This window comes from Gorilla gorilla, chromosome 3 (assembly GCF_029281585.2).
Source record: "Gorilla gorilla gorilla isolate KB3781 chromosome 3, NHGRI_mGorGor1-v2.1_pri, whole genome shotgun sequence".
Classification (NCBI taxonomy): Eukaryota; Metazoa; Chordata; class Mammalia; order Primates; family Hominidae; genus Gorilla; species Gorilla gorilla.
The window spans coordinates 101,169,503-101,194,744 of record NC_073227.2 but is presented as its reverse complement, the minus strand read 5'-3'; the positions used below and the strand labels follow the sequence as shown (position 1 = coordinate 101,194,744).

The following is a 25,242-nucleotide window of genomic DNA, read 5'->3' as shown; positions in this document are numbered from 1 at the left end:
GTCTTTTACCTTCTTTCATCTTTAGTCTTTTTTTTCACTAAGAGATTGAGGTCAGAACATTTTTAGACACTTATACACTTGTACCAAATAATCCGTCTCCTCTTTCATTTGTCAGTATCATATATCTCTATAATTGCAGGTGTATGGGTTGTCACTTTTAAGAGGAAATATTAATATTTTGAGTAGGAAGTGAAAAAGTTTCCTGACAGTCTTTCAACCACATCATATACTCATAAATCTTTTTTTTGCTCCTACAAAGCATAACTCTCTGGTCAGTGTGACAGAAGCATCAGACACCCCACTGGAGACTAAATAGCAGAGATCATTGTAGTAGCGTAAATCATGTTGCATTTAAAAATCCATTGTTTCACTCTTAAGAAGCAGGTAAGATATGGTTTTGACACACATTGGAAATTAATAATGATGATGAACCCTAGAAAGATACAGCAAGAATATTTTGTTCAGGAAAGACAGAAGAAGAAGATTAAGAGTGAAAGCATTATGAAAATTAGAAAGCCTCAACAAGCAATGAAAGGGAGAATAGGTAGGTTACTGGCACATATTGAGGGACATAGTAAGCTTAAGAGCAATGAGAGAAACCCTAAAGGAAACAAGATCAGTTTACCTTCATAACAATTAAAAAATAAAACTTTATGTCAAGAGAAGTCATAAATAAAAATGAAGTCAAACAACAAATAGGGAAAATGTGTGCCATAAATGTCCTTGAAATATAAAGCTCTTCTATAAAGTAATTTAAAACGTTTCAATGACCCCAACTTGAAACACTGGGGGAAGACAAGATTAGATAGATCACAGAAAATAAAATAATAGCCAAAAAAGAATTGTAATAAGCAGAAGCATTGCTAATAATAAAAGAAATGTGAGTAAAATAAAATGATTTTGTCTTTTAAAATTGATAATAATAAGAAAGAGTATAATACTTATAACACTCTAGCTGATAGAGCTAGAGTGCAGTGAGATAAGCATTCTCATCTATAGCTTGTGAAAATACAAGTTATACACCTTGGAAAGCAATTTGGCAATGTGCATAACAAGCTTTATAAGTACTCATAAATATTATAAATTATTATAATTGTAACTTATAAATTATTGAGCAATTCCACTTCTAGAAATTACAGACAGAGATATATATACACACACACACACACACACACACACACATAATGAATTGTCACACGATTATGTATTATAGCAATGGTTTGGAATTAGCCTAAAGTGGTCCAAATTCCCATTGTAAATAATCAGGAGGCCAAATTCTGACTTCAACTTGGTCTGCCACAAGTAATAGCAATGAAGGTGAACAAGAGGTAGAACCTGGAGAGAATAGTGATTTTAAAACAGCAGATATTGTGGTCTTTTTTTGAACTGTAAGATCAATTTAGTGGGCCATAGCCAAAAGTAAAATATGAAATAGAAAAGAATAGAAAACAGTAAAGGGGACTTCTCTGGATAAATGTGAACAAAAGCTTCACAAAATATTTGCCTAGTGTATTTATTTAGAGATTCAGGTCACCCACCCCTTTCTTCTCCTTTAAAAAATGTTTCATGGAACATTTCAAACATTCAAAAGTAGAGAGCAAAATGATACCCCATGTCACCATCTTCTAGAATCAACTGTTATTCACAAATCTCCATCAGTTTCATCTCTCCCTTCCTGCAAACTCACTCTCATCAATGAGATCATTTCAAAGCTTACAAATCTCAGATATCAAATCATTTCATCTGAAAAAGACTTCATTATGGATCTCTAAACGATGGCTCTTTAAAAAATATATAACTATAGTTTTAATATAATACCTTAAAATTACAATAATTCCTCAATAGCCTCAAATACCCAGTTAGTGTCCAAATTTCCCCAATTGTCTCATAATTTTTAAAATGGATGGTTTTCACAACTCAGAATTCAAATGAGGTCCATGATTTCTAGGAGTCCTTTTACTTCAACCAAGGAAAGACAAAGAGCCCTAGAGGGCAACAAAATGATTTTGAAATGATGTTCAATTAACGAAAATTTGTTAATTAAATACTAGCACCATAGTGGCAGCTATTGTAACTGAAATTCATGAAGACTTTTAAGAGAGAAGATAATGTGCTCATAATATAATAGGATGTAGAGTTATGGATATACAGTAGGACAGCAAATAAACATATTCATGCACACACACATACAGTTGGCTACTAGTCATTTTCATGTTTGAGAATACTTTTCCTTGTAGTAACATCACAGTGAAAATGGACAAATAAGTTCTTCATCTTGGCCTACTGGCATATATGTGCTCAAAATGCCTTTTTATATATACACTGAGAGATGACAATGAAAGGCCAAAGTGAAAGGATGCAGCGGAAGGAATAATGGAAAGTGTAGCGAGAGGTTCACAGGGTGTGTATGTGAATTGCACAAAATTTTTGGAACTCAGATGGATTCAACTCTAACTCCACAAACTGGGGTGAGGTCTCAGAGTATTAGTAACCTCCTCCTCTTCCTGGCTGTGGGTGAACTATTGCGTTAGCAGAAGCCCTTTGAAGGCAAAGCCCATAACAACCATGAAGGAATCCCTCCTTGAGCTAGCAAATGTCCCCCCTTGGAGCAGATTATCTAAATGTAAACATTTTACAGTTCTTGCCTTTGTTTAGCAAATAGCCAGCATGTAGAGCTGATTACATAGCACATATTGACCTACAGTGAACACAATTTTGCCCAATAGCTGATCGCTTATCATTCTCTCTTTCAAATATATGTAAAATATATATATTATAGGTACAGTATTAGTAGATATTATATATGTATGTATAGATTATATTTATAATATTTTAAAATATTTATACTAATATTTTATATGTATATTTTATAACATTTTAACATTTATAACACTTTAAGATTTTTAGTTGGGAGCATTCAAAGTGATTTCAGTTTTCTTGTTTATACCTTATATTCTTCATAGTCAACATATTTTCCACAATGAGTATGCATTACTTTTAAATCCAAAAAAAGAAAGAGTGCTTCTTTTTAATTAGGGGAAATAGAAAACCCTTTATTGTAACATGTATATCATGTAGATAAAATAAATATCTAGTTTTATTTTGGGTCTAGGTATCTGTCTGAACATGATATGCTTTGTAAGGTTACATGAAAATGTTGGAGTATAAACTAGAAATTATTTTGAAAAACAGACTGTCCTTGAGGTTTTTATCTGGGACAGCAAGAATTGACATAGAATGAGTCTGCAAACTGTAAGCTAGTGTTTTACTTTGAAGAACAACATTGAAAATTATCCTTCAAGTTTTTAGTCATAAAACCATGAAAAGATTTTACCTGTTTTCTTACCTTTGTATGTTTTAGTTTGCAAGTAAAAGCTTGTCTCCCAACCATATATCTAAACAAGGGTGCAATCCACATACATACAAAATAATAATATTAATAGCAATTTCTCAAAAACAGTGAACAGAGTCACCACTCCTATAAAAAGAACAATATATTGAGGCTAATGGTAGAAAGAACAATCTCCTTGGATAACTTCAACTTCTGTCATTGTTTAGTTATTATTTATATTCATATAATTTCCATGTCCTTTTTCCCTGTCCAGACATCTCATAGATTCAGACGTATACATCTATCTACTGTAGCCTACATGTTCCACAGGCACTTTAAACTCAACATATACAGAACTGAGTCCTTGATCTTCCCCCTGAACCCTGACATTTTTTGGTACCTCTGTTTTTTGAGACATCCATGTTTTAGACTCGGAATTGTGCTTGACTCTTTCCTCTCATCATATCCCATTTCCATTCATTCACCACCAGATTCCCTCCATAAATATTTCTCATATATTGGCCCCTTATCGGCTTGCTTCCACCACTGCTGTAGTTCAGGCCCTCAGCAGCAGCTTCTTTATTTGTCTCCTTGTCTCCCATCTCATATCTACTCAATCTGACTTCTGCACAGCCTCCAGGGGTGTTTTGCACACACAGATTTAACCAGATTATCTCCCGGGACAAATTTCTTTGAATGAGTCACGATCACCTATAGCATAAATTCTAAACTTCTTGTCTTACTGCTTTTACACGGCCCTTCATGTCTTACTGCTCCTACTCAGATCTATGCTAAAGCAACCCTGAACTACTGATAGTTTCCCTTTCATATACCTGCTGTTTTTCAGTTTTATGCCCTTGTTCATGCTCTCCTCTCTGCCTAAATGCCATTCCCCTGTCTTTCAAGGCTGGAAATGTCTATACATTCTTTAAAAATTAGCTCTCTCAGCACTTCCTCTAGGAACTCTTGCCTCTCTCCCCACACTAATTCCTTCTATGTTCTCCTCTGTACTTGAAAAACACACTGAACATATCTATCTCATTGCATTTCCAAATCATTTTGTAATTGTCTAAGTCTGGCTTTCTCCAAAACAATGAGTTCCTTGAGGGAAGGAATTGTGTCTTATTTATCTTTATCAAATCACTTAATACTATGCCCAAGACACAGTAGGATCATGATATCAATTTTGAAAATAAAGTAATAAATGATGTGTCAGAGAGTATGCCGAACTATTTTCCCCAAACCTATTGGGGATTAAGAATATGAGAACTGGGCTTGGTGCTTGGCTTCGGCAATTAATGTGTGGGAAACGCTACAAAAACTTAGACTAGAAGGCAACAAACATGCATTTAGCAAATAAGAAAATGATTCTTCGTTTACAAAGACTAGAATAAAAGGCAGGTTAAAAGAAGGAATGTGTGCTTTTCACAAGTACTGTGTTGAGTAACCCTGAATAAGAGAATAGTATTTTTAGTGGCAAATTTGGCTTAATTTTAGTTGCTTTTAGAAAATAAGACATAGTCCAGAATAAAAATCCTCACCCTTACTTTATACACATCTGAACTCTCCCTTTCTAAATACTCCACATGAACCCCAGAAGGTAGAAACAGAGACCAGAGCTTACCCCTTCCAGTTGCAGGAAGTGGTCACTTAGATTCAGAGAAATTCTGGACATTACATGTAAGCAACTAAAATAAACTGGAGGTTGAGACATTAATATATTATAGTAAAAGGCAGCATGTCTTAGAATAGGCTGGCTCAGGGATAGCACATGTAAAAGAGCTAAAAGCAATATACATGAAGAGAAGGAAAGTAGGAGAAGGAGCTAGAATTAGAAGACGAAAGAGCACCCATGTGCCTTATCCTCTGAAGACCTAAGGAGAATCAGAGGTGGACATCTTATAAAGACTTCAGTCATGAGCTTCTGCCCCTTGTACAGTGAAGTATAATGAAGCAGGTCAGGTATGCTGACACTACAATCTGGCCCTACCTGACCCCATCCCTACTGCTTTGCTTGACTTTGGTTCAACGTTCCATTTGGTTCAGTGAGGAAATGTTTCCATCTTGAATAGGATATAGCATGTATTCAATGAAGGGGAGATAGGTGAGTCACATTCAAAGTGAGGAGCTGGTGGTCTAGTTCCATATTAGTCTAACGGATATTGACTAATCCTCAGTATGACTGTTTCTCAGGAAACTGTTCTCATCAGGATTATTTGTCTTTCCCTGTACCTTTGAAAAGGGGCATACAAGGGTAGACAAAACTTCAATGGGAGATCCTTTAGTGGAGGTGGGAAGAATGTACCATACAGGAGTAGTACTTTGCATAGAGGAGGTTGCAACTCTAGATTTTCACTAAGAATTTTTAAAACAGGTCAGATAATTCTTAGAGAATTATAAGAACTAATGTTTGTAGCCTACATTATGGAGCTGGGTAGGGTATCCAAGAAAACCCATATATACTGGGGGCAAAGCCTTGCTTGTGCAAATGATGTGAGGTATGTGTCTGACTTTTGACACATGAGGGACTTGGATCTATGTAAAAAAAATTAGTGCTCTCTTTGATTCTATCTGGATGGTGATCTATACACAGTAGTATCAAACATGGCCTGGAATAATTTACACTTAATGTATTTCATTTTAATAAATTTGATGTCCTGAGTCTATGTGTACCAGATAAATCTGAATTAAAATGATAGAAAATAATGTTCACTTCATAATAAAATGATCCAAACATATTGAATTTGTGAGTCATGGACTCAAAAGAAAACCAGTTGCTTATGCAGTTTGGAAAATAAAATAACTGTCTAAGTAATGGATAATTCAACTTTACCTGAGGATCTCATACTAAGAGTTCCAAATGAAAAACATTTCAATAGCCTGAAACTATAATAGAAAATTCTATACACTTGAATTATAATGTGCAGATGACTGCATTTCTGCCTTAGACATGATTATGACCAGAGGCTAAATCCTTGAACTTCTTATAACACATTTGTTCTATGAGTTGAATTAGAGGGCTGTGTGATAATTCAACGTGGTTATTAAAGCATATGGAGGCTGAAATACTGACATAATACATTGTATTATAACCTGAATTGTGGGATCTGGAAATCTTTCTAATTAGGAATATTCTGTTTGGTAATTTGCTCAACTTGCAGCATGCTTTAGAACTAATATTTAGAACTAAATGGGCATTTATTAAAATAGTAAGAAGAAAAGAAATTCAGGTCCATAGGGTTGTGGGTTCAGTGCCAAATTGTGGAAACTACAGACACTTCCTGGAGTTTGTCTATATAACTTACAAACCCAGCAAGTTATACTTGCTGTTCTGGGGGGCTTTTCTTTCACCCTTCTCATTGATAAAGGGGCTCTTGCTTCTGCTGGACATCTCAGCCACCATCACAGTCTACAGATCTTTCAATGCCACTTAACATCCTCAGAGATGAACCTTATAAATAGAACCTATGCCCTCAACACCCACTTCCCTGAACCCGGAACTTCTGATGCAGCAGCTGCCATTGAAGCAGCCCAAACACTGCTGTCACATTTCATCAGCCTGTCTTCCCTCCCTCCCATGCCTTCCTCTATTGGAGCCACTACTGTGCAACCTGTGCCTGGACAGGGGCAGCAAAGTCTCCCTCTCACCATTAGAGTTGGGGAAGAGATGTGATCAGCAACAAATATTAGAATTTACAAATTTTTTTACATAAAACCAGTACTATAAATATATTTTAGTTATCAGTTTGCTCTTAAAATTAACACACACATACACAAATACGTGTATGTTCTCTCCTCTCTCCTTTCTCTTTCTCTCTCTCTCCGTAGAAATAATAGTATTATAAAATCTACCTAACTGCCACATGAACATTGTCGGGAAAACGCAATAAACATTTCTGTAGCCAGCTTGCAAAATTTTGGAATAAATGTCATTTGTAGGTTGGGATCAACAACGATAAGCTAAATATGATTAGTCACAAATCAGATTGTTAACTTTTCCCACCAATTTACAGTGGAGGAAAATTCACTTTGTTATTATTCACAGCCATGTGAACTAGAAGTTTATCTCATAATCAGATTCAAGGCATGTAGTAACAAAAGAGATATAAGCAAAATGCTTATTTCAGATGTGTTGTGAAATCCACTGAATCATTGTAGGCTGGCTGGAGATGAGCGTAATAGGAAACCAGGTCAACATAAGATACTGACATTTAAGGTGAATAAATCAAAGAAATCATGCTTGATTGGCATCTTCCTATCTTAAAAGGATTTTAGAAATGTTTTCAAAAGAGCAGAGCTAATGGTACATCAAGTAGCACTGAGTTGAACAAGAAATTTAATTTTTGTTCTAAATATGCCACTAATCTGGACAGGTAACTATATCATTTCATACAAATGATTTCTATATCTACATATAAACCATTTGGAGTAGGTGATTTCTAACATCACCTAGAATAGTATAATTTATGTCTTTGCTTAATAATTAGAGAAGCAATATTGAATTGTTTGCTACCCCAGGAAATTGTTTATAGAGAATAGACAGTTGTGAGATGTATCCTGGTAATTGTCTTTTTCATGAAATGAACAAAAAAAAATTTGTTGTGTTTTTAGAGCCCATTTCTGCTGTATGAAATCTTTCCTCAAAACACAAAAGGCTTATATTCTTTGGGAAATGTGCCATGGAAAGGAAATGAATGCATTAACCTGGCAACTGCTGGTGGTGACTAGTGAACTATTTGGAGGCTTGTTTATCTAAAGGTTAGCCAAAATTCTGGTAAAGAATATGGACTGGAGTTCCCTCAAACACAACATTTTATGTGAGGCTTCCAATACTTGTGTAAGTAATTATGCAGAAGACCAGCTTCCTGTACCATTGTTACAATATTAGTAATTCCTTTTTCAAATCTAGAAACCAAAAGGCATTCAAAATCTAAAATAAATATAATTATTAGTTTTCCTTTTAGTAATGTAAGAGTGACATGATAATAGAATTTTGAATAGTAATACATTTGTAAAACAACTGAACTAATCCATATTGACAGTATCTTTTCTTTCAGACTTATGTTCCTTGCCCAGATCGGTTACCTGCGAAATAGTACATTATATCTCAATGGCCTCCAAGATATTGCTGTTTGGATGTGCTGCCTTCATCATTAAAAAAAAGTCCCAAACTTACTCATGTCTCCCATTTGAAGCTGTTTTTCTTTGCTCCTTGCTTTTAGTACCACCCTGTTAGAAATTTTGGAGCAATCTCTGACTCCTACCTTCCTTTTCCTAACACGATTCTATCCAGTTTGCCGCCACACTTTTTCTTCCAAATAATTTCTTCCTTCCAAATGTTGCTGATATTGACCCTTTTTTTGCTCTTCATACTGCTCTGTGCTTACCTCTATTGAGTAACTCCTAGATTACTTAATCAAATACCTTGTCGGACTCTGTATTTCTAGATTTTCTTTTTTTTTTGAAGACATGGAACATATTACTTCACCTCGGAATTTATTCCCTGTATATATCACCATTTCAAAATGAATAATTCTATTTTTACTCTTAAATCAAATTGTAATTGGCAGTTTGGCTTGACTTTCAATGTCTTTTATAATTCATATTCTCTTACTTACATAATCCCTGCAATAATTGTTCTGTTTTCATTTACAATGTTATGGAGCCTGCTGTGGCTAAATGGGAGAAATAGGAGATTTATTTGAAGCACCAAAGGAAGAATTACCAGAACTCACACAAGATTGGAAATAGTTCAAGTTTCCTATCAGCCAGAGTACAGAAACCTTATAATATATAGGTTATTGGGCAAAGTTGTAGGGGCAACTTAGACCTATGCTTGAGGCTGCTCTGGACATCCCCAAACATAGCTTTAAAACAAGCGTCAGAAATTTATAACTGATTCCCAATAACTTGTCTACATTTCAAGACAAAGGGCATAATTCTTCAAAGGAATACAGAAGTACCTAGCATCAAATAATGTAAAATCCACAATGCCCGGCATGCAATTAATATACTGTACATACAAAGATGGAGGAACAGATGATCTGTACCTGAAATATATATATATATATATATATATATTTCAGTCTAGTTGCCCAGGCCAGAGTGCAATGGTACAATCTTGGCTCACTGCAACCTTTGCCTCCCGGGTTTCAGTGATTCTCCTGCCTCAGCCTCTTGAATAGCTGGGATTACAGGCACCCACCAACACGCCCAGCTAATTTTTGTATTTTTATTAGAGATGGGATTTCACCATGTTGTCCAGGCTGGTCTTGAACACCTGACCTCATGTGATCCACCTGCCTCAGCCTCCCAAACTGCTGGGATTACAGGTGTGAGCCACTGCACCCAGCCCTGAAATAAAATATTAATTAATGGAAATATACTCAGAAATGACAAAGTAGAAATGACTGGTCGCCAAATGTAAAACACCTAATATGTATTTGACAAATATGCTAAAAAATTTATATGGTAAGAAGAGAATATGGAAGACATGAAAATAACCCAAATTAAGTTTTAGAGAGAAAATATATAATACCTGAAATAAATAATACATTTGATGGAATTAACAGCAGATTAGAGACACTGCTCAAGGAAAAAAAATCAGTGAACTCTCAAAGCTGTAATGATAGAAACAATAAAAAAACAGCGGCTCAGTAGGATAACATGTGTAATTGGAGTTCTAGAAGGAGAGGAGATGGATAACAGGAGGATCCGGGAGAGTGGTAGAGAGGGAGCTTAGAAAAAAAATGCTTGAAGAAATAAAGTCTTAAAATTTTTCAAATTTAATAAAAACTATAAACTCACAGCTGTTAGAAGCTCAATAAAAACCAAGCAGAACAAACATGTAAAAAATAAAATTACACCAAGGAACCAGTACATCAAAAATTGTGAAAAATACATCAAAGTGTGAAAAATCCAGGACAAAATCTTAAAAAAGAAAGAAAAAGACATTCACATGCAGAGAAAAAAGGGTAAGAATTACAAAAGGTATCCATCAGAAACTACGTAAGCTAGAGAAAATTCAGTGACATCTTTAAAATGCTTTAAAAAAAACGCTGTCAAACTGGAGTTTTATACCCACTGAAAGTATCTTTCAAAACCAAACTGAAATAAAAATTTTACAAATAAAAATAATTTGAGAAAAAAATTTAAAAACTTTTATATAACCCATGGGTCAAAGCAAAAATCATGAGCATTTAGAAAATATTTGAAATAAATTGAAATAAATATATAACAAATTTTAGAATGAACCAAAGCAGTGCTTAGGGGAAAACGGTAGCAAAAATATGCTCATATTAGGAAAAATGGCCACAATTCAATAATCCGAGATAAGAAAACAAGAAAATAATAAACATAAAAGAAGAAATAAAATTAACGACAGAAAAACAATGAACATCTGCGAAACCAAAAGCTTGTTCTTTGAACACACCAATTAAACTGATAAACCTCCAGCTAGGTTGATCAAGAAAAAGAAAGAAATAAATTATTCATATCAGGCATCAAAAGGGGACACATTGCTACATAACCTACAGATAGTAAAGGCATAATAAGGGAATATTATGAACAACTTTATGTTAATAAATTTGACAGCTCAGATAAAACGGATGATTTTCTTGAAAGATACAAACTATCAAAGCTCCACTGAGGAAATAAATAACCTGCAGGGTCCTATATATAAGCTCATGCAAAGATGTTCACTGTCATTCATCATTAGAGAAATGTAAATTAAAACCACAATGATGTAGCACTACATTAGTGGTTCTCAATATGGGGAGGCGTTTTCCTCCAGGAGCCTTTTTTCAATGTCTGAATACAGTTTGGGTTGTTATAACTGGAGGGATGCTAACTGACATCTAGAGGGCAGAGGATAGGGATATTGCTAAATATCCTACAATGCACAGGACAAAAATTATCTGGCCCCAAATGTCTATAGTGCTGAGGTTAAGAAATCTGATACTACACACACACCAGAATAGCTAAAATTAAAGTGACCTATAATACCAAAGTTGACTAGGATGTGGAATAAAAGGAACTCATATATTACTAGTAAGAATGAAAAGTGTTAACAAAATCTTTGGCAGTTTCTAATAACATTCAACATGTGCTTATCATATCCAATAATCCTACTAATAGATATTTAACCAAGAAAAATAAAAACCTTTGTCTACACAGACGTGTGTGTTCATACCCACTTTATTAATATTAGACACAGACTATGAAGAATTCAAATGTCCATAGACTGGTGAATGAATGAACAAATTGTGGCATATCTTTATAGTGGAATAGTACTCAGCAAGCAAAAGGAATAAACTACTGATAAATAGAACGCATGGACGACTCTCAAAAGCATTAGTCTATGGGAAAGAAGCCATAGCCAAAAAACAGTACAGACTGATCAGTTCCAGTTAAGTGATATTCAAGAAAAAGTCACTCTACAGTACTAAAAAAGTGGATCAATGGGGCCAGTGTGGGGGTTGAGGATGAAATACAAAGGGCCAAAAGGCATACTTTAGGGGGTGAAGAGAACATTCTATATCTTAATTGTGGCGGTGTGTAGATTACTGTACACATTTGCCAAAGCTCATGAATTGTACACTTTAAAATATAGAAATTTCATTGTATGTAGATTATACTTCAAAATGTACTGACCAAAGAAAAAAGAAACTGCATGCCAAATTAGGGAAATCCCTTCTGTAACTGTAGTTTCAAAACCACTCAGTCTCTGCCAAAATCGCGAAGCCTCTTGCCTAACTATGAAGCTGCCTCTACAATGCCATAGTTCACACCACCGAACTGGATGCTTAGCACCTGCTTCTCTCTCCTTAAACACTCTTCCAAACTAAAGGAGGGAAACCTACGTCTCAGCCGGAATCCTAGCTGCAATGAAGTGTGAGCAATGTGTTCCTTAGCTATTCAGGTTTCATAGTATTGTATGTTAAGATATATTAAACAGAAGTTGGAACCAAAAATGCATAAGCCATTCCAGAATATTCACAATTCCTCAGCCCACCTTCATGTAGTGACTTGAAGTGCTAGTATTTTTCCTACTTCTCCCATATAATATATTTATTTTCTTCTTTGTCAGTTAGGATGGCTCCCTTGCTGCCTCCCAACTTTTCTCTCTCACTCACTGTCAAATACTATTTTCTTTTTATCTGGAACCTTACTATCTTTTAAATTCTTGCTCCAGTTCCTTCTTTCTGACAGTAATGTCCTCAGATCCAGGGAGGAAAAATTTACATTTCAGGGGGCCCTATGTTTTGGAGGTGACTTTATAAAAAATTTCTCATTATTCTTACAGTGGTATATAATGGTGGAGGGGACTAGGGTAGGCAGTGCTGTTTGGGTGGGGAATCAGAGTGGACCAAGACCTCTGTTATGGCTGGTCCCTCTTTCTTCTCTTTAGAGTGTTGGCTTCCCCTCTATTCCGCACTCCTGTTTGTGAGGTCCACAACAAGACTCTAGGAGCTCCAGACTCAGGCCTCTGGGTTCTTCCTCGTCATTGGGAGTGTGCCCACATTTCAGGAGGGTAGCCTGGCCAGTGGATCACTCCTATTGACTAGTACAGTATTTCTTTTATGGGATCATGTGAGTTAGTGCTGCCAGAATGGGGCTGAAACTTGATTTGGGGTGATTCTGACATATCAGACACAGAACTCTGGGTTCAGGGCTCTGGGTTAACCACTGACCCTTGGGCTTGAGCCATACGGGTGGGCCAGTGTGTCACCTCTCCCTTGTCTGTGGTCCGACTGCAGCTCTGCTCTGTCTGTTAACACCCTACCCCTTTTGCAGTCCTCACACAATGAGGGAGACAGTGGCCCAGAGGTGGCCAAGCCTATGTCCTCCAAGGGCACTGTTGCCCAGCTGCACCAAGTGGCTCTTTCGACGGATGACTCATTGATATGGTGAGGTGTTCTCCAAGGTCTCTCTTAGGCCATGCAGAATAGTGACGAACCTTTCTCGCTCATTCTACCCCTGGACTCCTTGTCTATTCTCCTGCTGTAATGTGTGGGAGGCAGGGGTATAATAATAAGTTGATGGCTAACTATTCTGTAGCTGCAGCCGAAATGTTAATTTTGCCAGTGGAGGTAATTTAAGATCTTGAAGAGGCACTATATCTTACATTTCTTTTTCATTTTTCATTGCACCTAGCTTTCTATTAGGCACTAGCATGTAATTATTATTTTGTTCATTTTCCTCTGATAGGTTGCTTGAAAGACCCACAAAATAGTCAACTTTCTCAATAAGTAGAACATTTTATTTAGAGGATCAAATGCTTAATATTTTGTCTCTAAAAGAAAGAAGGTATTAAATAATAGTGATTTAGTGCCCAGAGGTCACTTTTTATTTGAGCTTTCCTCAAATAAAAGTAGAATACAGTACATGTATTTTTTTTTATTTTGAGGCAATTTCAGACAAATTTTGCTTTTGAAACTCAGTTCTAAGTCTGTTATAGTGTCAAAAACTAAACCATTTTTTGCATGGCATGAAAAAATATTAAGTAAATGAACCCAGATTTCTTGAATGTAAAACAAGTGCCTTTTCCTTTTTTTATAAATTATTTTCCCTTCAAGAAGTGCTTCTTATGGCATTGTGCTGATGCTGACAGAAGTGATTCTGATTTCCTTTCTCTGATGTGTGGTATGGCTTTTGAGGTCAATGTGATGTACTTCAGTGTGACATGAAAGTCATAATGAGATTTATGGTATTGACTAGAATCTTATTCCAGCCAGATTTTTTCTTAACACTCTAAGCCTGACATCAATTTGAATGATGAATGCACTCAGTTTGAATTTTCTTTTGGCATACAGACAAATAATGGCATAAAAATATCTCATTTGGAGTGGATACCTGGTTCCAAGTCTATCAAAATTCTATGTTAATACTAAACTTGAAGCAGAAAAGATTTTGATGCTCGTTCTTTTTAAAATAAACACATTTACTTGTATATTTGATGTGAAAATTCTTGTAAGCTGATTTATATTTATGTCAGAATAATATCTTCAAATGTGAGTTTGGTTGAATAGAATGGGAGGAGGGCATGAGTGACAAAAGGTAAAAATGGGTAGAAAAAATAATGATTACAATATAGAAAAGAAGATAAAATGGTCCAAGAAAAAATAAAAAAAACAACCAAGCAAAAAAATGTAAAACTTTGAAATAAAGGAACAGCCCAGGGACATAGGAACATAGAAAGGAACAAACAACTTATGTTTTATTTTATTTAAATACTTGGAAGTGCACAATTGCAAAGGCTCTGCATACATTAAAATATAAGTACTTATTTAAAGAATAAAATGGTAAGTTTGTGATGAGTTGAGAGACTGAGAGCCAAAGATTAGAAAAAAATTAGTAAGATAACATGTTATTGAATGTTTATTAAATTATCCAAGTTGCTTTTTTTATTTGGAAGCATTTCCAATAGTGTATACTGAGAACTGCAGAGGAAAGCAAAAATCTTGTAGAGAACCCTGAGTTCATACTTCCAAGACTATTCTGTTTTTAGAGTAGTCAATGATGACAATAATTTTTTTTTAACTTTTATTTTAAGTTCAGGGTACATGTGCAGGTTTGGTATATAGGTAAATGTCACGGGAGTTTGTTGTACAGATTGTCATACAGGTACTAAGCTTAGTACTAAATAGTCATTTTTTTCTGCTCCCACCCTCTACCCTCAGGTAGCCCCTAGTGCCTATTGTTGTCCTCTTTGTGACCATGTGTTCTCATCATTTAGCTCCCATTTATAAGTTAGAACAAACAGTATTTGCTTTTCTGTTCCTGCATTAGTTTGCTAGGAATGACGGTTTCCAGCTCTATCCATGTTCCTGCAAAGGACAAGATCTTTTTCTTTTTTATGGCTACATAGTATTCCATGGTATATATGTACCACAATTTCTTTATTCAGTCTGTGGTTGATAGACATTTAGGTTAAATCCATGTCTTTGCTATTGTGAACAATGAACACATTCATGCATGTGTCTTTATGACAGAACGATTTATATTCCTTTACATATATACCCAGTAATGAGGCTGCTGGGTCAAATGGTAGTTCTGTTTTTAGCATTTTGAGGGATCACCACACTCTTTTCCACAACGGTTGAACTAATTTAAACTCCTGCCAAAAGTGTATAAATGTTCCCTTTTCTCTGTAACCTCACCAGCACTGTTGACAATAACTAGTTTTCATAAAGTTAATCATTTATATCAAATAAACTGTCAATTCTGGGGTAAAGTTTAGATGTGAACTTTGGTGTGCTAACTTGCTAGGCTAACAGGACTTTTTGGAATCAGACATATATTCAGCTGTTCTAAACCTTTTCCTTGCGTATTGAATTTAGATATAAATTTCAATGTGCGGATTTTTAAAGCATGAGTTAATTCAAGCAATAGTTATTAAAAACATCATCAGTTAATTATAAGTTGTTTGAATTCCATTTGTAGTTTTCAAAAAATTTAGTTATTTGGCTAAATTTAACCATTAAAAATGTTTTTGTTGCAAGCTTGTTTCAGAAAAATACTGCAATTTGATAGTCTAAAGCATGCTGCTTTCTGTATTTTACATTAACTATTTGTTCTTTTTAAAATCACATATTTTATTTATAATTTTGAAATATTGAAATACCTCCATTTGTAAAGGAGAAGAGTTTAAAAATTTCCATAAATTCTTATCCCATTTAAAGTTTATAAAAGGAAGTCATTATGAAGAAAACTTCCTTGGAATGAAAAAATGTAGAAGAAAACTTTCTTAAAGGAAAGTTTAGAAAATATTAGAAAGATTCACAGTAAAAACAATGTCAGGAAATTTCTTTTGATCACTTAACTATAAGGCATTCATTGCATATCATATTTATAGTTTAAAAAATGTTGGGACTCAAATTATATGTTATTAATATGTATTTTTATAATCATAAGATAATAGTTTTATTTCTCATATCTGCTTAGAATAATTATGAGTTTATTATTTACATTGTCATTATAATTAAATTACAAATTTTAATTTAGTGCCAAAGCTAGAAACTAAGTCTTGTAAAAGATCTCTGAATAAACTCTTCTGGAAAAGACTAAACTCCCCTTTACTACAATAATGCACCACCCCAGACAGTCAATGAAGTTTGGTGACCATTGAACCAAATTTAGTTAATTGTTCATAGTTAAGTAGTAGAAAAAAAAAAGGCAATTGGTAATACAGATCTGAATTCAAATTCACAACCACAACTATAGATGTTTAAGTAAGTGATTACAGGTTTTGCTTTTGTAAACTTGGGGAGAATTGTGAGAATTTACAAAACTATGTATGTATAGCATGAAGCTTTACCTATGCTAGAGACTTTCCACAGGTTTGGAGGCAAAATCTTAGCATTTAAAGTAAACATGTGTCTCTCATTATCTGAGAGTTCAAAACAGGTAGAACTAAGGCAGAATGTGTGTGTGTGTGTGTGTGTGTGTGTGTGTGTGTGTGTGTGCTTGCGTGTAGGTGTGTGTGTTTAACATGTATTTTCAAACATTTGGATTAAATCCAGAGTTTTGTTTTAGGTATTCATCAAGCACAACAGTAAGGTGGTGATGAGAGAAATGAGCATTTGCACTCACTTTAACATTAACAATCTTGTAATCTGCTTTAGCAAATATTTATATCTATTAACAATTGAATGAACTTAGCAGTATTACCTGAGGTGTGGTTCACCAATACCAATAAGGCAATTTGGTTTGCACACTTATGTCTAAAGAACATTTTGATCTGGAGATATAATGAGAAACAGAGTGAAGGAAATGTTTTCTGGTGACACTAATGTGTACGGGCAGGTACATCACCAAATCAGAGTATGTAAGAGTAAAATTCTGGTATGTGAGCAACTGTATTTTGGAAGACTTCTCCACTAATTTTTTCCAAACTTTGTTACTTAAGGAGGTAGGAATGTCATGCTAAATCAATATTCTCAAACTGTTAAAGAATGGGGACGAACAAAACAAAGTAAGAAAAAAATATGTTTAAAGTTTAAACTCTATGGGACATCCAATCAGCAAAATAAATTAAGTGTTACAGACTTTGTATTCTGTGGCTATTTTTACAGCTCTGATATATGTAACCCACAGGATTTATGCACTACCTGAAGTCAAGTTGTTATCGTATACAGATGCAGTGTCAACTCCAACACCACAGTGCATTAGACACGCTCTAACTTACTAAATGTTTTGGACCATTGGGATATCAGTAGAAGAATTTTTGAGAGTTGAAAAATTCAGACACCTATGAACAAGACACTTCAGGTTCCCTGAGCAAAGTCTGAAATCACTTTGCACTCGCTTGTTAATCTCAGGTTGAAAAGAATGATGAAAAATGTTATGGACGAGCCCTTTGCCACAGTGAAACTCTGCATGCAAAGCCAATGTGAAACTAACAGAACTGTTCTTCCATCCAAAGAAGGGAATGTGATGGAGGCCCTTAAGCTTTCTGGCAGGTTGCTCTTGGTGAACTCAATGTTTTTTTCCATACCATTCCGGGTAAGGGAGATTCATAATAAAAACACTGTCAGGAAATTTCTTTTGAGAACTGATACAGTTTGGCTGTATCCCAATCCAAATCTCACCTTGAGTTGTAGTTCCCATAATCCCCATGTGTTGTGAGAGGGACCAGATGGGAGGTAATTGCATCATGGGGCAGTTACCCCCATGCTGTTCTTGTGATAGTAAGTGAGTTCTCACAAGACTTAATGGTTTTATAAAGGGCTTTTCCTCCTTCGCTCTGCAATTCTCCTTCCTGCTGCCATGTGAAGAAGGATGTGCGTGCTTCCCCTTCTGCCATGATTGTAAGTTTCCTGAGGCCTCCTCAGCCCTGCAGAACTGTCAATCAACTAAACCCCTATCCTTTATAAATCACCCAGTCTCAGGAAGTTCTTTATAACAGTGTGAGAATGGACTAATATAGTAAATTGGTACGGGGAGTGGGGTGCTGCTATAAAGATATCCAAAAATGTGGAAGTGACTTTGGAACTATGTGACATGCAAAGGTTGGAACAGTTTGGAGGGCTCAGAAGACGACAGGAAAATGTGGAAAGTTTGGAACTTCCTGGAGACTTGTTGAATGGTTTTGACCAAAATGCTGATAGTGATATGGACAATGAAGTCTAGGCTGAGTTGGTCTCAGATGCAGATGAAGATGAGAAACTTGTTGGGAACTGAAGCAAAGGTGACTATTGTTATGCTTTAGCAAAGAGACTAGTAGCATTTTGACCCTGCCCTAGAGGTCTGTGGGACTTTGAACTTGAGGGAAATGATTTAGGGTATCTGGCGGAAGAAATTTCTAAGCAGCAAAGTGTTCAAGAGGAAGCAGAGCATGACAGTTTGAAAAATTTGTAGCCTGACAATGTGATAGTAAAGAAAAGCCCATTTTTTGGAGAGAAATTCAAGCCAGCTGTAGAAATTTACATAAGTAATGAAGAGCCAAATGTTAATTACCAAGACAATGGGGAAAATGTCTCCAGGGCATGTCAGAGACCTTCACTGCAGCCCCTCCCATCACAGTTCTGAAGGACTAGGAGGGAAAAATGGCCTTGTGGATAAGGCCCAGGATCCCCTGCTCTATGGAGCCTTGAGACATGGTGCTCTGCGTCCCAGCTTATTCAGTTCCAGCCATGGCTAAAAGGGGTCAAGGTACAGCCTGGGCCATTGCCACAGAAGGTACAAGCCCCAACCCTTGGTGGCTTCCACACGGTGATGGTCCTGCAGGTGTGCAGAAGACAAGAACTGAGGTTTGGGAATGTCCAACTAGATTTTAGAGGACATATTGAAATACCTGGATGGCCAGGCAGAAGACTGCTGCAGGGCCCAGCCCTCAAGGGGAACAACTGCTAGGACAATGTGGAAGACACATGTGGAGTTGAAATTCCCACACATAAGGGCACTGCCTAGTGGAGCTGTGAGAAGAGGGCCACCATCCTCCAGGCCCCAGAATCGTAGATTCACTGGCAGCTTGCACCATGCACCTGGAAAAACTGCAGACACTCAATGCTAACCCATGAAAGCAGCCAGGAGCGGGGCTGTACCCTGCAAAGCCACAGGGGTGGATCTGCCTAAGGCTGTGGGAGCCTACCTCTTCCATCGGCATGACATGGGTGTGAGACATGGAGTCAAAGGAGATCATTTTGGAACTTTAAATTTTAATGATTGCCCTGTTGGATTTTGGGCTTGCATGGGGCCTATAGCCCCTTCATTTTGGCTAATTTCTTCCATATGGAACAGGTATATTTAACTAATGCCTGTACCCCCATTGTATCTAGGAAGTAACTAACTTGCTTTTGATTTTACAAGCTCATAGGTGGAAGGGCCTTGCCTTATCTCAGATGAGACTTTGGACTTGGACATTTGGTTTAATGCTAGAATGTGCTAAGACTTTCAGGGACTATTGGAAAGGCATGATTGTGTTTTGAAATGTGAGAACATGAGATTTGGAAGGGGCCAAGGGTGAAATGATGTGATTTGGCTGTGCCCCCACCCAAATATCATCTTGAATTGTACTTCCCATAATCCCCACGTCATGGGAGGAGCCCAGTGGGAGGTAATTAAATCATGGGGGCAGTTATCCCCATGCTGTTCTTGTGATAATGAGTTCTCACGAGATCTGATGATTTTATAAGTGGCTTTTTCCCCTTTGCTCTGCACTTCTTCTTACTGCTGCCATGTGAAGAAGGACATGTTTGCTTCCCCTTCCACCAAGTTTGTAAGTTTCCTGAGGCCTCCCCAACCCTGTGGAACTGTGAGTCAATTAAACACCCTTCCTTTATAAATTACCCTGTCTTGGGCAGTTCTTTATATCAGTGTGAAAACTGACTAATACAAGCACTAAGAATATTACTGCTGTGCATATGCAAGTCTTGAGAATTCTAGTCTTTTTTAAAAAAAAATCAATTTCCTGATTACAATATATTTTAATGATTAAAAGGCACAATGGAAATCAGCCCTGTAGTCTCAGTTGAGGAAAAGGAATCAGAAGACAGTCCATGTTTATGGTCAAACTCACTAGTAAGCGTAGTCTAACAGCTGGATGTGTTTCTGGTCTTCTATCACTAACTAAGTGGACCAGATTCAAACATATTGACCATTAACTTGATGGACTGGAGTGGTCAAATGGTTGAAATGATAATATTTGACTGTAAAGTAAAGCATAGATTTTTAATTGCAACAGAAGAGTATTCATTTTATTAATTTAACTAAGCTTTTCCAGTTTTTTCCAAATTCAATAAATGAGGCCCTTCAACCTAAAAAGGATAGGGAGTGAAGTGTTATATCTTAAAAATTGTTCTATTTTAACTTATAAGAATTTGAATTATGTTTTCATTACAAAATTTACTCACATAAAATTTCATCCATATTTCACACATACTTTTAAGTACCATAAGGCTGGATATTTGCACGTAAGCTTACCATGGTGTAAAACCACGTTTTATTCATATTCTAAATTATAATTTTTTCTGTCATATTAAGCATGTGCATTTTCTTGCCTGTGACAAAGACTTAGGACACATGTTTGCTGCTTATGACATACATCTCAGGGTTTCCTGGAGAAGAAATACCAGTTTGACCAAACATTGGAAGGTTCCACTCTTCTCACTAATATGTAAATATACATCATTTTAAATTGTAAGGCTTTTGTTCCAAATCCCATTGCATTCTCTTCAAAGCTAGGCTGAACCATGAGAAAACACCAAGGATTGTCTTCCTTGAAGCTGGTTGACCTACAGCCTATAAGAAACATGCTGAACATCTTCCTTGTCTCTTTTTTTAGGCCCTAACTCTAATATCAGTCCCTCCAGATCTTACCATATTAATCAAGAAAAAAGTCAAGTCCCAAGGAAATGTCCTTTGAAAAAAAAATAAAGAGGAAAAGAACATTCCTTTTGCTGGGATATGAAAAAAAGTTGAGATTATCTAATTTAGGCCTCATTAAAAAGGGTTCCCCACAGAACCCAAGCAAAAGGTTCCCAACTGCCAATCTGACTAGGACCTGGGGTGGAGAGAGGTAGGTATTTCTACTGCAGGAAGCCTCACTCATTGACTTGCTCATATGCACTCCCAGTTTCTAAGAAGAGTTGAAACTATTCCCAATCTGATTTGGCTCTGGAACCATTTTAAGGAAGCACTGCTTTAATCCAGTGTTCTCCAGACCAAAAATGTTAATCCCTCTAATACAGTTAATGTGAGGATTAATCCCATTAACACTGAACATCACACCTGGCAGAGGGCTATGCATGTAACATTTCCAAAAATAATACACTCACAACTGGAAAACCTTCTATTTAAATCCTTAGATAATCAGCTAATTGCACTTCATATTTATTGCTCTATATAGGGTCTAACACACACAGGAACATTATAAGAATTATTTCAAAATGACTTTATGTCATTAAAGTGTGTCCTCAAATAAAAAATTATATATTTTCTATTAAGTGCATATGTCTTGAGGAAGTTTAGAAAACTCTTCTCTATGCTCCTGACCAAGCATGACTTTAACTTTATTTTTCTATGAATCCCTATGTAAATGAGGGAAATAATAAAAGCCTCTTGAGAGACTACATGTTACATTACTGCATATGTTACAGCTAATCAATATTAATTAATGTGTTCCATTGAATAGACTGAGAGCTAGCTACCTCTCAGATATATCTTGGAAGGACTTTCTTATAGCAGTTGAAAGAATAATTCAAGTTTTGAAAAAAATATTATCATCTATGTATTTATCTATATCTGTATTTGTACTTATATTGATATGAATTTTCATATTGCCAATATATATCTCCCTAAATAAAGGAATACTAGTAGGACAAAAATCCAAATAATAATAGTAATATCTTACGGTGGTAAAATTATGGGTGACTTTAATGTTTTTATAGTTTTTTTCCCTTTCTGGATTGTCTTCAATAGAGGTTGTCTTTATAATTAGAACAAAATAATATTATAGCAAAAATAATATTAAAATTTGTTTCAGATTTCAATTTTCTTTTATGTAACTGAGAAAGAACTAGAAATTTGTTTTTCTTGATAATAAATAGATGTAAACCTTTCCCTTTTTCCTTCCCCAATTTATCTGGAATTTTAGGCTCTTTTTGAGCCAACAGGAAAAATCTCTCCTGAGACCATCTAATGATATGGGTAAGAACAACAGCTCATTTCCAGGCAGACATGTGATTCAACTTCTGAGGTCAGAGTGGCCAAGTGCAGCAACAGTCATCAAAATAAAAGATGCTTTGTAACACTCCATAGTCTCCCTATCCAAAAAGGTAGGAAAGTTTTCAACATTATCTCACCAAAGATCTAGGTTTTTGCCAGTAAATCCATTTACAAGGCTTACTTTGATTGAAGATTTCTAAGAATCTAGCAAATTATAATTTCTTGGTTATATAGTAACACTTTATAAGAAATTATACTAAAATATGTCAATAGTCTCAATTTCTTTGCAGCACAACAGTAATGGAAATTTACTTATGATTTGTTTGTATAGATATATATGTACAAGACTCAATAAAACACTAACATAATGTCCTATATATTTTATTCTGTAAAGATAATTTATTCTCTGATTGGAACAGTTATAAAACCAATTGGAGGTAAAAAATAGTTTATCAAAGTCTTTAAAAGTTGCCTGAAGAAGTCTGCATTTATAAAAAAATGATGTTATCTTGAAACAATTTCTTATGTGGTTAGCAAACCAACTATCCCTTCTTTACCAAAGATTGATGATATACTATAGCCCCAACTAGGGAGTCACCAAAGTGTGTGTGTGTGTGTATACATATGTGTGTGTATATATATATATATATATATAACATATATATGGATAAAATAATAATCCAGATACATACGGATAAAATATATATTTGTATCCATACATATGGATATATATCCATATATACTTACATATTATATATTTATATAAAGTATATTTCATATATTTATAAAATATATAATATATATTTTATCCATATATATCCATATATATGGATAAAATAATAATCCATATATATGGATAAAATAATGATATAAAGAAACAGGAGCCATTCTGTGCCACAAATTTGCTGTTAACTTATAGATATTCAGGATAGACTGTATTTTCATCCTGGACCCAGACAAGGAAAGGGCTCTTAATTATACATTCTACCTATTAATTAATAGGAAAAATGTTCAGATTTTTCTCATAGAAGAAATGTAACTTCAGAACATCCTTCAGTGAGAAAGAGGAAGGCACCTGACCCAGCTGGAAAATATCACAGTTTTGTTATTTGAAAGTGCCACTCTTGAAGGCTGAACTGTTTTTCACAATGCCATATAAATATATACACACAAAAGTATATAATTTTAGGAATGGCAAGATCAGAGGACGGAGAGAGAAACAAACTTTAGCCTAAGTCAAGAGTTAGTTGGCTGAGTTAGGAGGACGGGGAAAAACTCAGCTGTTAATCCTTGAGAAGGAAAAATGAAAACTGTTCTAAAACTTTAAGAGATTTAATTTAGAGTTCTGTTTGGAAATTTTAGGCTTAATAAGTCTCTAGTCATATTCAAAACTAAAGTAGGTAACCATATATGAAAGAAATGAAGGGATTGAACCAATTGCTGGCAGTGATTGGGGCCAAAGGATAAAGCATCAATAATGATTAAATATGTAGTCTGGAAATCTGTTATTCTAGACAGTGGAATAAGAAGAAACATTGGCATGGAGACCCAATTGTGGCTGGTTTTAAAACTACAAGTAAATAAAACAGGCTCTTATATACCTGTGGCAATTCCTAAGGGTCACGAAGCATCTTAAAAGTGGCAAAGTAACAGCAAATATATTTTTAAAATAATGTTTGCTACTTTGGATGACATGAGAGAAAATAACTTATGCTCAGTTTTACCCACAGAAGGAGCCAGAATGTTTCAAAAGACACCCATTGTATAACTGCACTGCTTCTTGGATGATCTGCCCAAAGAAGATGTTTCTAGCAGATCCTGGGAGCTGCTAGAAAAATAATCCTGTTGATACAGTAATGGATTTTGAAAATTAAAATAGCTTAATATGTAATAAGTGTATGTGCACATGCATGTTCTAGTCATATGCTACAGGAATAGATTCTGTAACTAAAATTACATCTTAGATTGTGATAGGTATATTTTTTTTGCCCTCCATAACGCCTGTGCACCTTGCTTCATGCACTTAGGGAGAGTCCAGCCTCAACAGGCAACATTGCTCTCATTGCTCTCTGTATACCATTGTTTACTATGGTGATGAGTTATGCTGTAAAAATTCCTTTTTTACTCATCTTCCTAGCTTTTTTATTGCAAACCCTTTTTAATTGACTTCATGACTAAATGGTAGTTACTTAGTAAAATGATTAGCAGTGCTTTAAAATACTAAGCATCTACTGTGGGTTGGTTTTTATGCAATACCATATTGATCCTCAAAATAACAAACTAAGGTATATATTATTATTTATTTTTATAAAATGCAGAAACAAAAGGACATAGAGGGCAACAAACTTGTCTAATTAGAAAAAAATTTTGATTGATTTCAAATCCCAGCCTTGTTTATTATTATTATTATTTAAAATAACTATTTATTGAATCCTACTAAATTGTATTTTCTTCCAGAGAATACTGCCATATAAATTTGAATTATCAAACTTTGCTTCTTATTACTTTTAGCCTTTTCTTCTAGGGCTTTTCCACTCTTTTATTTGAAAGAAGCAACCCCTTCTTAATTTTCTTATTGAACATATTTTACCTACAACAGATTAAAATACAGTCATCCTAGCAACAGATTTATTTAGATGATACGTATTAATCCAGTTACTGAGAAACTAAACTGATAAATTAGATCTTAGTCTTGACAAATTATTTGCTTTAACACATGCTGGCATGTCTGATATTTTTCCCAG

General features: G+C 35.3%; 1 protein-coding gene and 1 long non-coding RNA gene across 3 annotated transcripts in view; one reads left to right on the top strand and one right to left on the bottom strand.

The window, feature by feature from the left end:
- Nucleotides 1-25,242, bottom strand: part of CFAP299 (cilia and flagella associated protein 299) — a 649,304-nt gene that overhangs the window by 43,979 nt on the left and 580,083 nt on the right. The window lies entirely within an intron of this gene.
- Nucleotides 12,842-22,547, top strand: LOC109026436 (uncharacterized). 2 transcript variants are annotated; one of them, XR_008679154.2, is made up of 3 exons: nt 12,842-12,896; nt 13,127-13,239; nt 22,428-22,547. It is a non-coding gene; the product is annotated as an uncharacterized lncRNA (long non-coding RNA). The 2 variants fall into 2 exon arrangements; XR_002005468.3 differs by having other exon boundaries at nt 12,855-12,922.